Source organism: Idiotropiscis lumnitzeri, chromosome 13, assembly GCF_059441095.1.
Source record: "Idiotropiscis lumnitzeri isolate Australia: NSW breed Sydney's pygmy pipehorse chromosome 13, RoL_Ilum_1.0, whole genome shotgun sequence".
NCBI classification, from domain to species: domain Eukaryota; kingdom Metazoa; phylum Chordata; class Actinopteri; order Syngnathiformes; family Syngnathidae; genus Idiotropiscis; species Idiotropiscis lumnitzeri.
Window position 1 is genome coordinate 456,896 of NC_142403.1, and position 14,743 is coordinate 471,638.

The window sequence follows — 14,743 nt, forward strand, 5'->3', positions numbered from 1 at the left end:
CACTAAATAAACCTAAGTCCAAAACAAAACGGAATAAAGTAACTTTAGGATTAAACACTAGGAAACTATCTTGACTTGGACTAAGTCAGCAAACATTCAAACAAGAAGACTTGAAAAACACAATGAGCAATAAAGACTGTAAGAAAACAAGAAACTAAATACAAACGGACTAGACAACGAGAAACAACTCAACAAGACACAAAGTGTATCAGGGTATGATTGGGTAACACAAGGGATTGGGTAAACGAGCATAAATGGAGGAAATCTGCTGACCAGGACTAAGACAGCAAACAATAGCAGTTAGATGTGACAAACCAACAAAAACAGAAAGAAAACTAAAAATGTAATACAGATGACACAACGCGGATCAGACACAAAGTGTTGGAGGGAGTTAACTGGGTAACACAAAGGATTGGGCAAACTAGCACAGGTGGACAGGATACTCAAATGAGAAAGACATACACCAGAACACAAGGAAAAAATGAAACTAAATTCTAACTCAAAAGCAAAACTATAGACCGATCAGGGAAGGCCAGACTAGAAGGTCCTGGCGGGTCTCGTCTGGTGGACGACCCAGAAGCCAGAAGAGAGGGTCTTGGCGGGGCCAGCCCGGTGGGCGACCCGTAGGCCAGAAGAGAGGGTCTTAGTGGGTCCAGTCCGCTGGGTGACCCGGAGGCCAGACGAGAGGTTCTTGAGGCAGCCAGTCCGGTGGCCATCCCGGAGGATGGACAAGAGTGTCTTGACGAGGCCAATCCAGTGGCTGTCCTGGAGGCCAGATGAGAAGTGTGGGCTGCCGCAGAGAATGTGTCACCAGAGCAGAGTAAGAGGGAGGCTGCACGGCTTGTACTGCTAGAAGAGATCCAGAGGGCGGCCGCAGGGTTTGCACCAAAGGAGGAGAGTCAGAGGGTGGCTGCAGGGCTTCCACTGCTGGGGCAAGGTCGGATTCTGGCCACAGGGTTTGAGCAGCCGCAGGAAGGTTGGAGGGCAGCTGCGGTGCCTGCGGAGACGGAAGAAGGTCAGAAGGCGGCCGTGGCGTTCGCGGCACCGGAGGATTGTCTGAGGGCGGCCGTAGAGCCTGCGCCGCCAGAGGGAGGTCAGATGGCGGCCGCGGAGCCTGCGCCGCCGTATGGAGGTCAGAGGGCGGCCGCGGAGCCTGCGCCGCCGTAGGGAGGTCAGAGGGCGGCCGCGGAGCCTGCGCCGCCGTAGGGAGGTCTGAGGGTGGCCACAAAGTCAGCGCCGCCTGTGGAAGGTCTGAGGGCGGCCGCGGAGCCTGCGGCGCCTGAGGAAGGTCTAAGGGCTGCCGCGAAGCCTGCGCCGCCGGGGGAAGGTCAGAGGGTGGATGCAGTGCTGGACCATCAGAGGAAGGTCGCTGGGTGGATGTAGAGATTGCGCCGCTGGAGGAAGGCCAGAAAGCGGCGGCAGACATTGCGCTGCCCAAGGCAGGTTGGAGGACGGCCGCAAGGCTTGAACAACTGGACCAGGGTTAGGTTCTGGGGAAGCCGAGGAGCCTGCTGCTGCCGAAATGCCGGCGCGGGGCCCTTCCTCATCAGCCTGCCACCGTAGCGGTTGGGAAATACAAGCGACACGAGGGGTCGCAAATAAAGGGTCTGAGGAAGTTAAACTGGAAGAAACAGGCCAAACGGAACTATGCGAAGAAGTACGCAGTGAACGAGGTGACGAGAAAGGCAGGTTCGGAATTACGTAATTTGGGAAACGTGGGATTAGGCGAGGAACCTGAATGTTTACTTGGGCGCCTCCGTTGTCCACGCAGCGGAAGCCCCATGTAAATGGCCAACCGGGGACCCAAGTAAGGGTCTGAAGGAAAGAGTTCAGGGCTGGACACTAAGGGTACAGGTTCTGATTGACACAACTTGGAAAAAGCGAGATTACTGGAAGAACCTTTATTTGGGTGCCTACGTTGCCCTCCCCGCGGAGGTCCCGGGTAAATGACTAAGCGGGCACCCACATAAGGGTCTGAAGGGAAGGGATCATCAACAGAAAAATGTGACAAAAACTGACTAGGGCTTGAATAATGCCTGGGGAAAGGATCAAAATCAGAATCAGAACGATGGTTAACTAATTCTTGGACATCTTCACAATCTGAGGGAAAATAAGACTCTAAAAACAAATTATCGGGCGGTGAAAGATTATTGGCGCATAAAAAACAACTACAAGTAGTTGCCACAGGTGAGAGAGACGTGGAGTAAAAGACAAAGCTTACACAAAGGGTGTGAAAGTGGTTGGCAGGCTGAGGGAGGTAGGCGGCAGACTGGGGCTCGTGACGGCCTTTGCGACCCATTGAGGAGGAGCGACAAAAGGGATTGTCCGGGGAAAAGGATCAAAATCAGAATCAGAACGATGGTTAACTAAATCTTGGACATCTTCACAATCTGAGGGAAAATCAGACTCTAAAAAATAATTATTGGGCGGCAAAAGATTATTGGCGCATAAAAAACAACTACAAGTAGTTGCCACAGGTGAGAGAGACGTGGAGTAAAAGACAAAGCTTACACAAAGGGTGTGAAAGTGGTTGGCAGGCTGAGGGAGGTAGGCGGCAGACTGGGGCTCGTGACGGCCTTTTCTCTGGAAAACTGCGACTTGGACATGGCTTGTTGTTTGAGTAAGAGTAAAACTTTGGATGAACCCGAAGGGGGGTTTGCTGACTGCGTCTCGGGAGTGCCAGGGTGGGACAGTCGTGCTGACTGCGTCTCGGGAGTGCCGGGGTGGGACAGTCGTGCTGACTGCGTCTCGGGAGTGCCGGGGTGGTACAGTCATGAGTTTAGAGAAATTGGGAAATTGTTGACGCGGAATGGGGGACGCCCTGGTCCGTGGGTTAACATGCCAGTGGGGGCCAGCCCGACGTCAGTTAAGGATTTATTGACTCAGGTGGTGGTCCGTAAAAGAGCGCCTTTGGGGGGTGTGCGGAAGATGATGTGGATTTGTGCAGAAGCATGGCGTTAGACGCTGCTCTCCTCGCTGGTGCGCGTAAAGATCAAGAAATTCTAATGCAGAACAATAAGATCGAAGAACTAGAGAAGGAAATATCTAGATTAAATTCTGTGTTGGAAAAAACAATTGTGCATATTTCCAAGAAAGCACGAGCTAACCAGCGGAAAACTGATCGCCGCGTTGAAACGCAACAAATACGGGCGTTTACGAGAGATCTTGCGGGCGAGTGGGAGCCGGAGGGCTGGGAAGGAGATATATGGGGGGATGGTGACGTTGAAGTAACAGCCCCTGCCACCGGGCAGTCCCTCTATCCAAAATTATCACATTTGCAAATAAAACCGATAGCACGCAGGCGTGAAGAGCAAAATGTGGTATTGCCTATTGTGGATGTCGAGCGGGATGCTAATGGGGTTGTCGTAGTGGACGCTGAAGGAAACCCCAATGTGCGGAGACAGGAGTTTCCTCAACCCGCACCGCGAGTAACTGTAACTAAGGAAGATTATTCACAGGACGAAATCACACAAATTTCCACCAAATATAAACAGCGTGGGGGGGAGCCCACTGACTCATGGATCAGACGTCTGTACGAGGAAGGTGCAGATGCAATTGGGCTGGATCATGGGGATGCTTTGAGATTTGGTGGGCTAAGTACGGACTCCCGAATTAATGTTGAGTATAGGGCTAATTGTAGGGTGTTGGGGGAGGGCGAAGCTAAGTCGCTATTGGACTTGTACGGTGTCTCCACACAAGTTATTTTTCCCACTTGGCATGATTGGCCGGAGTCGCGGGGTCAGTGGACCACAGTTCGGGACGCCATTCAGCGCATGGGTCGATTATGTACCCGTGAGTTGATTTCTCGAAGCGGCAGGGCTAATATTGATGAGGAGCCGGTTGGAAAGGTGGTGCGGGATACTCTCATTAAGGAATCTCCGCCACATTACCGCTCAGCATTATTGACTATATTGCTGGGAGCGGCAGATGAGTCGTTTTGCCATGTAAAAACTCGTCTCAATGAATTGGCTGCATTGGGAGATTTGGGTGAAACATGTATGCCTCGATCGGAGAATCGACCACCTGTCCGATCGGAACGAGATCAAAGATCTCGTAGCAAAAATGATGGTGGTGGTGGTGGGGACAGACGCGCTATGTGGAGAGCGTTAATAGACGCGGGAGTCCCTCGTTCGGAGATTGATGGACAATCAAACGAGTTTTTGATGGCCAGGTGCAGACAAAGAGGACTTAAAGTTAATTGTTTGCGCTTTGAAGAACGATCCAGTCGTTCTGAACTTGCAGAATTGGCAGAACTGCTTAAAGATATGATGAAACCAGCTGTGCCCTCTGCCCCTCCCGTGGAGGGGGACAGAGAGGAATGTTTGGAAAGCAGCAGTGAGGATGAAAGGTATGTTGCAGCCGTTCGAAGAGGAAAGAAGGAAAAAGCGAGAGGAAAAAACAAAGGCAAGAGGTCTCAAGTCTTTGATCTCTTAGGATAGGATGAAGGTCAAGCCTTTGTTGCCAGCCAGTCAAAATTGTCAGAACGATGGAGTGTCGGTGATATTCGACCCCATGTAAAGCTAGCAATTTATTGGAATAATTCGGTTCAGTGTGTTTTGGCACTGGTTGACACAGGGGCGGAAGCCTCGTTGATTCAAGGAAATCCCAACAAAATGAAGGGCACCCTAGTCCCGTTACAAGGAATAGGGGGGCAAATTATAAATGGAAAGGCAGTAACTTTGCCTTTGAAAATTGGACACATGCCAATTCGGAAATATGAAGTGGTGGTTACATCCATCGCAGAATGGATAATTGAAATGGACACACTGGCTGGAATGACCTTGCACCTGAAACAAGGGAAATTGGAGTGGTCTGTAAACTTTTTGTCGACCAGCCGTTAGTCCTTGAAAAGGGCAGTAAAATCGCCCAGGTGGTAATAAAACCGTGCAATATGACAACAGTTCAGGAAATTCCTAAACCAGTGATAAGATCTGGGCGAGGCTCAGGGGGCTTTGGCTCAACCGACGGGGCCGGAGCTAAGGTTTGGGTAAAACAAAACTCAGGGCCCCCCCCCCGGGCTGCTGAGATAATTGCACAAGGAGACGACGCTACAGTGAGCGTCTTATTTGAAGGAGAAGAAAAATGTGTTATTTACGTGAAAACTAATCTGTGCCTTTCAATTGTAGGAACTAACTGTGTTCATTACAGCCGGTGTGGATGACGTGGTGGGAGTTGTTTGTGGGACGGGCCGGCAACGGATCAAGACGCCAAGGCCGTTATCGAAGTCCGGTACGGTGGTGGTGTCGGCTGCTTGGTCATCCTCTTCCTTGACCTTGGTGCCATGGTCCAACTCTCCTGGGAGCAAACGACCGGACGCCTTCTGTACCCCCGAATGCAGGGCCCGCTGTCATGGAATCTGACCGGCAGTGAGAGGGTCAAGGGGGTCAACGTGACCCAGGATGGAGTGACGTGTCCGGGGGGCGGGCTGTGTGCGGTGGCCAACCTCACCGCTGATGCAGTATTCTGGAGTCCTGGAAAAGAATCAACCCAATGGCTATTTCGTAACGGAACTAGAATCTGGATCAAGTCCAGGGTGGAGCTGTGCGCAGTGAAACCAGGTACGATGGAAGGAGATGTCAAGAGCTTTTGGTTCAGAGCAGAGTGTGATCCGACCCGTCAAGGAAAGAACTGGACAATGGTGTTAACAAGAAATGCAGTGATTATAAATGCTTACTCATCCCAGAGAAGGGGAGAGGCATTAGTAAAGCGACCCCCCCCCCCACACACATTACAAACACCCAGCTGGTACCTATAATTGATACATGTACACCCTTGGCACAATCAGCAATAACTACGAAAATGTATTGGAAAGTCGTATTCCCTGTTTTTCCCACGTGTGTTCGAAAGAAGAGAGAGTGTTAACACGACACCTTATTGGGGGGAACCGGAACGTTATTGGGGGTATCTAACACCATTGATAATGAAGTGACACGCTATAAATTAGCTGGGACCGGACAGGGAACTCATGATGCCCTACTAAAAGTAGGAATATGGCTTCCTAATTCAATAGTGGGACAAAACGAAAATGCTAAACTGTGGCAAAATGTATTTAAATGGAAATTAAATATGTGGAACGCCACTAGTGAAGTGTTAACCAATGTAACTAAACAGCTAAACTGGACCACATGTAGCATACAAAACCTACATGCGCAGACGCAAAAAGAGCGTTTCGTACGAGTAATGACTACAGGAAATTACCAGGAGTGGCGTAGTGTCTGGAATATATCCTCTGAGTTGTGGTGAACCCAAACACAAACCAGACCTTTAATACCGATCTTTGCGAAAACACTGATAAAGGACTAGCTTGTAAATTGCATCATGAATTTGTTAATCCTTGCTTAACCAACGTAAACTTCACCTTGTGCGATTGGTCGAGGGAACCTAGTAGGGACATTTTGTGGCAGGTGGGGCCGCATACCTCAGTGGGGAAACGGGACGTATTGGTTGACAAATTACACAGTTGCTAGCCGGTTTACGGCTGTACAATGGGAAGTGCTACGCACACCATGGCAAATCTCTTTGGAGCGTTTCAAATGCGCATTGGAACGATCCACTGAGGTAAAGAAATTGATAAAGTCACATGCGTCCAATGTTTCCCAACTGATGGTATCGACATTGATGGCTAAAGGAGAAATGTTGCATGCTGCTAAAATCATTCAGCAACAGTCTGCTCACCATTGGTGGGACATATTTTCAGGCTTGTCACAAACTGCTAGGGCAACGTTGCTTCCACCAATGATTTTGGTTTTAATAGCTATCGCTTTGACTACGCTATGCAATATTGGAATTTGTGTTTATGTTCGACGAATTCGATTAGAAGTAGAAAAAGAAATATATCATTGCATGGAACCATGAGAATAAAAATTGAAACTGTCAATTCTTGATATAACCGTTATGTGTGTGAACTAACTTTAAATTTAGAAGAAGAAGGGCATATCTTTGAATATGTCCGCCGGATTGGAAATGAATATACCAGGCGAGAAATCCATTGTACCACGCGCATAGACATGTTGACTCATGTGGTGGTAAATGTTTTACAAGATCATCATTGGTTTTGCTTTGCTCACTCATATAATGTACCATGGTTTCAGTGGATATTGGATAATTGGGAACAATACGTTAACGGGTTAATAAATTAGTGGAACCTGTTTGCATCAATTGGTGGTAAAACACCAGGAGTGGAATGAAGTGAAATATGGTTTATCAATGTTGTTTTACCACATAAATGCTGCATAATAACCATTTTATACCTATATACACGCGTTAGTAGATGTCTGTGTTTATGTGTTATGAGAATTTGCGCAGGCTGTGTCTATGTGTTGTGAGAATTTGCACAGGCTGCATCTATGTGTTATGAGAATTCGCACAGGCTGCATCTATGTGTTATGAGAATTTGCACAGGTTGTATCTATGTGTTATGAGAACGGGAATAATTGGAAAGAATTCGTACAGGGCCTAAGCACCAGGAATGTCTGACTCATGCGAAAAGGTACAGTCGATAACGAAAAGGGAGTGAGGATTGGCAAAGGCCAAAGTTGTGCGAAGGGCCATGCGAACCATCAAAGCGCACTCGAACGGGAGGGGATGGGGTGCGATATTGGCTATAAGAATGTGAAAAAGGCAAAACGAAAGTAGAGTCGGCTGAGGGTTCTACGCGCGGACGCCCAGCATCGTATTTTTTGCTCGCATTACTGAGGACGCCGGGGCTCTCCGTCCTTCCAGCACACGGTAATGAGATTTATGTCTTGCATGTAATCTATGAGCTGAAATACAATTGTTGCTTGCTTGCTTGCTTGTACACTTTATACTGTGGGTTAAATAAAATGTGCCGCTTGTTTAACGCAGTGAAGTGTTTGTTGTCCATGTAAGTCGCCGACGATCCGCGATCCTGAAGTTAATAATAAGTCATAGCAATTGATTATGAGTTGTGACTATTATATTATTTGATACTGTAATTGATAATAAGCAGTGTCTACTCAAGGGCTCACGCTTGTCTGATTGGAAATAACAGACAGCTTAACCCATTGTAGCCTGGCGATTGGGTATCAGTCTCGCTACTAGTCACTCTTATTGATGCTGTAATTGATCATAAGCAGTATCAGAATTGTTTCAAAACAGCGACCCATTGAGGAGGAGCTACAAAAGGGATTGTCCGGGGAAAAGGATCAAAATCAGAATCAGAACGATGGTTAACTAATTCTTGGACATCTTCACAATCTGAGGGAAAATCGGACTCTAAAAACAAATTATCGGGCGGTGAAAGATTATTGGCGCATAAAAAACAACTTCAAGTAGTTGCCACAGGTGAGAGAGACGTGGAGTAAAAGACAAAGCTTACACAAAGGGTGTGAAAGTGGTTGGCAGGCTGAGGGAGGTAGGCGGCAGACTGGGGCTCGTGACGGCCTTTGCGACCCATTGAGGAGGAGCGACAAAAGGGATTGTCCGGGGAAAAGGATCAAAATCAGAATCAGAACGATGGTTAACTAAATCTTGGACATCTTCACAATCTGAGGGAAAATCAGACTCTAAAAAATAATAATTGGGCGGTAAAAGATTATTGGCGCATAAAAAACAACTACAAGTAGTTGCCACAGGTGAGAGAGACGTGGAGTAAAAGACAAAGCTTACACAAAGGGTGTGAAAGTGGTTGGCAGGCTGAGGGAGGTAGGCGGCAGACTGGGGCTCGTGACGGCCTTTGCGACCCATTGAGGAGGAGCTACAAAAGGGATTGTCCGGGGAAAAGGATCAAAATCAGAATCAGAACGATGGTTAACTAATTCTTGGACATCTTCACAATCTGAGGGAAAATCGGACTCTAAAAACAAATTATCGGGCGGTGAAAGATTATTGGCGCATAAAAAACAACTACAAGTAGTTGCCACAGGTGAGAGAGACGTGGAGTAAAAGACAAAGCTTACACAAAGGGTGTGAAAGTGGTTGGCAGGCTGAGGGAGGTAGGCGGCAGACTGGGGCTCGTGACGGCCTTTGCGACCCATTGAGGAGGAGCGACAAAAGGGATTGTCCGGGGAAAAGGATCAAAATCAGAATCAGAACGATGGTTAACTAATTCTTGGACATCTTCACAATCTGAGGGAAAATCGGACTCTAAAAACAAATTATCGGGCGGTGAAAGATTATTGGCGCATAAAAAACAACTACAAGTAGTTGCCACAGGTGAGAGAGACGTGGAGTAAAAGACAAAGCTTACACAAAGGGTGTGAAAGTGGTTGGCAGGCTGAGGGAGGTAGGCGGCAGACTGGGGCTCGTGACGGCCTTTGCGACCCATTGAGGAGGAGCGACAAAAGGGATTGTCCGGGGAAAAGGATCAAAATCAGAATCAGAACGATGGTTAACTAAATCTTGGACATCTTCACAATCTGAGGGAAAATCGGACTCTAAAAAATAATTATTGGGCGGTAAAAGATTATTGGCGCATAAAAAACAACTACAAGTAGTTGCCACAGGTGAGAGAGACGTGGAGTAAAAGACAAAGCTTACACAAAGGGTGTGAAAGTGGTTGGCAGGCTGAGGGAGGTAGCCGGCAGACTGGGGCTCGTGACGGCCTTTGCGACCCATTGAGGAGGAGCTACAAAAGGGATTGTCCGGGGAAAAGGATCAAAATCAGAATCAGAACGATGGTTAACTAATTCTTGGACATCTTCACAATCTGAGGGAAAATCGGACTCTAAAAACAAATTATCGGGCGGTGAAAGATTATTGGCGCATAAAAAACAACTACAAGTAGTTGCCACAGGTGAGAGAGACGTGGAGTAAAAGACAAAGCTTACACAAAGGGTGTGAAAGTGGTTGGCAGGCTGAGGGAGGTAGGCGGCAGACTGGGGCTCGTGACGGCCTTTGCGACCCATTGAGGAGGAGCTACAAAAGGGATTGTCCGGGGAAAAGGATCAAAATCAGAATCAGAACGATGGTTAACTAATTCTTGGACATCTTCACAATCTGAGGGAAAATCGGTCTCTAAAAACAAATTATCGGGCGGTGAAAGATTATTGGCGCATAAAAAACAACTACAAGTAGTTGCCACAGGTGAGAGAGACGTGGAGTAAAAGACAAAGCTTACACAAAGGGTGTGAAAGTGGTTGGCAGGCTGAGGGAGGTAGGCGGCAGACTGGGGCTCGTGACGGCCTTTGCGACCCATTGAGGAGGAGCGACAAAAGGGATTGTCCGGGGAAAAGGATCAAAATCAGAATCAGAACGATGGTTAACTAAATCTTGGACATCTTCACAATCTGAGGGAAAATCGGACTCTAAAAAATAATTATTGGGCGGTAAAAGATTATTGGCGCATAAAAAACAACTACAAGTAGTTGCCACAGGTGAGAGAGACGTGGAGTAAAAGACAAAGCTTACACAAAGGGTGTGAAAGTGGTTGGCAGGCTGAGGGAGGTAGGCGGCAGACTGGGGCTCGTGACGGCCTTTGCGACCCATTGAGGAGGAGCTACAAAAGGGATTGTCCGGGGAAAAGGATCAAAATCAGAATCAGAACGATGGTTAACTAATTCTTGGACATCTTCACAATCTGAGGGAAAATCGGACTCTAAAAACAAATTATCGGGCGGTGAAAGATTATTGGCGCATAAAAAACAACTACAAGTAGTTGCCACAGGTGAGAGAGACGTGGAGTAAAAGACAAAGCTTACACAAAGGGTGTGAAAGTGGTTGGCAGGCTGAGGGAGGTAGGCGGCAGACTGGGGCTCGTGACGGCCTTTGCGACCCATTGAGGAGGAGCGACAAAAGGGATTGTCCGGGCAAAAGGATCAAAATCAGAATCAGAACGATGGTTAACTAATTCTTGGACATCTTCACAATCTGAGGGAAAATCGGACTCTAAAAACAAATTATCGGGCGGTGAAAGATTATTGGCGCATAAAAAACAACTACAAGTAGTTGCCACAGGTGAGAGAGACGTGGAGTAAAAGACAAAGCTTTCAAAAAGGGTGTGAAAGTGGTGGCAGGCTGAGGGAGGTAGGCGGCAGACTGGGGCTCGTGACGGCCTTTGCGACCCATTGAGGAGGAGCTACAAAAGGGATTGTCCGGGGAAAAGGATCAAAATCAGAATCAGAACGATGGTTAACTAATTCTTGGACATCTTCACAATCTGAGGGAAAATCGGACTCTAAAAACAAATTATCGGGCGGTGAAAGATTATTGGCGCATAAAAAACAACTACAAGTAGTTGCCACAGGTGAGAGAGACGTGGAGTAAAAGACAAAGCTTACACAAAGGGTGTGAAAGTGGTTGGCAGGCTGAGGGAGGTAGGCGGCAGACTGGGGCTCGTGACGGCCTTTGCGACCCATTGAGGAGGAGCGACAAAAGGGATTGTCCGGGGAAAAGGATCAAAATCAGAATCAGAACGATGGTTAACTAATTCTTGGACATCTTCACAATCTGAGGGAAAATCGGACTCTAAAAACAAATTATCGGGCGGTGAAAGATTATTGGCGCATAAAAAACAACTACAAGTAGTTGCCACAGGTGAGAGAGACGTGGAGTAAAAGACAAAGCTTACACATAGGGTGTGAAAGTGGTTGTCAGGCTGAGGGAGGTAGGCGGCAGACTGGGGCTCGTGACGGCCTTTGCGACCCATTGAGGAGGAGCGACAAAAGGGATTGTCCGGGGAAAAGGATCAAAATCAGAATCAGAACGATGGTTAACTAATTCTTGGACATCTTCACAATCTGAGGGAAAATCGGACTCTAAAAAATAATTATCGGGCGGTGAAAGATTATTGGCGCATAAAAAACAACTACAAGTAGTTGCCACAGGTGAGAGAGACGTGGAGTAAAAGACAAAGCTTACACAAAGGGTGTTAAAGTGGTTGGCAGGCTGAGGGAGGTAGCCGGCAGACTGGGGCTCGTGCCTTTGCGACCCATTGAGGAGGAGCGACAAAAGGGATTGTCCGGGGAAAAGGTGAAGGAGTAGCCAGTGAGACGATTACTCCTTAATTGGAAATCAAAGGATGGTTAGGACCAGGTGGTGACGTCCGGCTCATTGGGTTCTGTCTCAGTCTGCTGGGTCCATGAGTGGTCAGTACATAATGTCACATGTGGAGCGGGATTCAGACCCAGAAGCAGACAGGAGACAAAAGTGGCGACGTAAAAGCAAAATTCCAAAGACAAACAAGCAAAGCTGGTTTTAGACCACATGGAAGAAGGCTGACATCCTCACACGAAGAAAGCTTGACGTACTGACGATGTGTCACTGAGTAACCGATCTTAAATACTCCAAAGCATCAAACCTATATTACCGTATTTTCTCAACCATAAGGCGCACTTCAAAGTCCCAAATTTTCCCCAAAACAAACGAGGCACCTTGTCATGCAACGCGCCTATTGTATAGACTGAGCAACTCTCTTGACCATTGAGCCTGCTCCTTTTGGGGCATTGCAGAGTGCATGTTAGCACACCCTGCTGGCCAAACTCTGAGACTTCTATGCTTTGAATTGAGTGTGACAAATACATTATATGAATACGTTTTTCGGTGATGGTGCAGGAGAAAGCTGGACAAAAGGGCAGCTGTCCACAATGTCGTTGTCTGTCTTATCATTCATGTTATTGCAAGCAAGAAACATGACAGACAACAAAAACAACAGACTGCAAAAAAATTAATAAATAAATTAAAAAAAACACACTGCCCAAAGCACACCACTCACTTATCTCTAAACAGCCATGTGATGGCTGAGGCTCCCAGAATGCCTCAGTCTGATAATCTCGCAGAATACCTCAGTACTGATTTTGTGTTATTTTTATTTCTTTTGGTGACATGAATGGCATGAGAGATGCATGTTTTGTGTTAATTTAATTTCTTTGTTTCATTGTTTGCTTGTATTCTGTTCAGAGATATTTATGGTTTTGATTTTAAAGGAGAATGTAATCATGGCAGTCAATCTAAACAGAACAAAGGGTAGACTGCTAGGAGCCACTTTTGTGATCCCGGCATGGAAGTCCATTGTTTCAGAGGGGTCTCGTTCACACCTCCTGTGGTGCAGCTGTGATCCAATCTTCCTGCATTCCTCTCCTGAGGGTCTTGTCATTAGCATGGTCTAAACTTCGGTTACACTTAAAGGATTTCATGCATTTGACTATTAAAGGAATATAAGAGTTTGAGCTTAACATAGTTCATTAGATGTTGGTGCATCCAGTGTATGAAAATGTGATATTGTAAAATGCTGAGAGTGTGACTGGTGGAGCAAAACTGGTTGCGGGGGTTGTGCAAGAATGGAATGTTTTAGAAGCAGACGGTGCTGAGCGAGACGAGATGACTCCGGGAGCAGTGGATGAAGGAGCGGCCATCGGGGAATAGCAAAACCAGGAGGAGCCACCATGGGATTCGGCGGGAGAAGAAAGACCAATGAGAGCAAGCTAAAGTTAACTGCAGGATACACATAGCCAATAGAATCATGCCAGGATGCCTTTGTCTCTGCTCCATTTGCGTATTGTATAGTATGAATCATTACTGGGCAACTCGGAGAGTACATTCGCTGGTGGAAAGAGAGGTGTAGAGTTGTATTGAGAGGGACCCGAGACCCAGGTGCCATGTAGAAATCTGTGTCTTGGGAATAAACCCACTTGTGCGTGAAAATGCCGGCTTCCTGATACCTTTCTATTGCAGAACGAGCGCGCATATTGTTGGATAATAATTATAATATAATAATGCCTTTATTAGTCCCACAATGGGGAAATTCGAGATTCAAACCCAGGCCTCCTGGGGAGACTGGGTCCTGAACGCGGCGCCTTAGACCACTCGGCCATCCTGGCAGCCACGAGATTCGAACCCAGGCCTCCTGGGGAGACTGGGTCCGGAACGCGGCGCCTTAGACCACTCGGCCATCGTGGCAGCGAGTGAGAGTTGGCAGTGAGTGAGAGTTGGGTAAGGTCGCGAATTGGAGTCAGATTACTAATTTGAGTTTACATTGGGTTAAAATTAAATTCTAACATTGATATAAAGATAAATTCCAACAATTTGAAACCATGACTCTAAGGAGTGTGGTGACCAGTGACATCCCTGCCCTGACGTTGTCAATTAGATGTGTTGCCATGACATCTCTGATCAGTCTGAGATAGAGTGCTGCTACTAGTAGCTATCACCATGACTCGCTAGCTAGCTCGCTAGCATGCGCCTCGTAGTGTGGCGCGCCCAGTTTAAGTATTAAATACAGAAATAGCACCCTCAACTGGTGCGCGTCTTTTGGACGTAAAAATACGGTAAATAAAAAAAGAACAGAGCATAAAAAGTCCATAGCAACTGCCTCGCATCTGATACATTAGGAACATCACAACACAAACCTATATATCAGAATTAAGAACAAGGAATCAACTCTCCATCACTGTCTTAAAGAAGGATCTAGAAAAACAAAATTGGTTTTAATCTATTCTCATGAAGACCCAAATCTGGCATACCAATCATTTCTGTCAACTATAATCTCACTATATGACAAACATTGTCCTTTAAGAACTGTGTCTAGAAAGAGTCAAGGCCCACATGGAAAACCATGGATGACACCGGGGATTGAAAAGGCATGTAAAAAGAAAAACCTGCTATATAAACATTTTTTTAAAATCAAGAACTAGTGCTTCAAAGATAAATTAAAAGAAATATAAAATTAACTTGTAAATATTCTAAGAACAAATAAGAGGGAATATTACCACGCACTATTAGAACAGAATAAGAGTAACACACAGGAAACATGGAGAATATTAAATTGTATAATAAATAATAACTCTAG

At 46.7% G+C, this 14,743-nt stretch overlaps 1 protein-coding gene and 1 pseudogene across 12 annotated transcripts in view; one reads left to right on the forward strand and one right to left on the reverse strand.

Moving 5' to 3' along the window:
- nlgn1 (neuroligin 1) overlaps positions 1-14,743 on the reverse strand; it is a 342,392-nt gene that overhangs the window by 133,494 nt on the left and 194,155 nt on the right. The gene's annotated exons all lie outside the window — the stretch shown is intronic.
- On the forward strand, positions 5,282-7,030 carry LOC148323995 (uncharacterized; annotated as a pseudogene).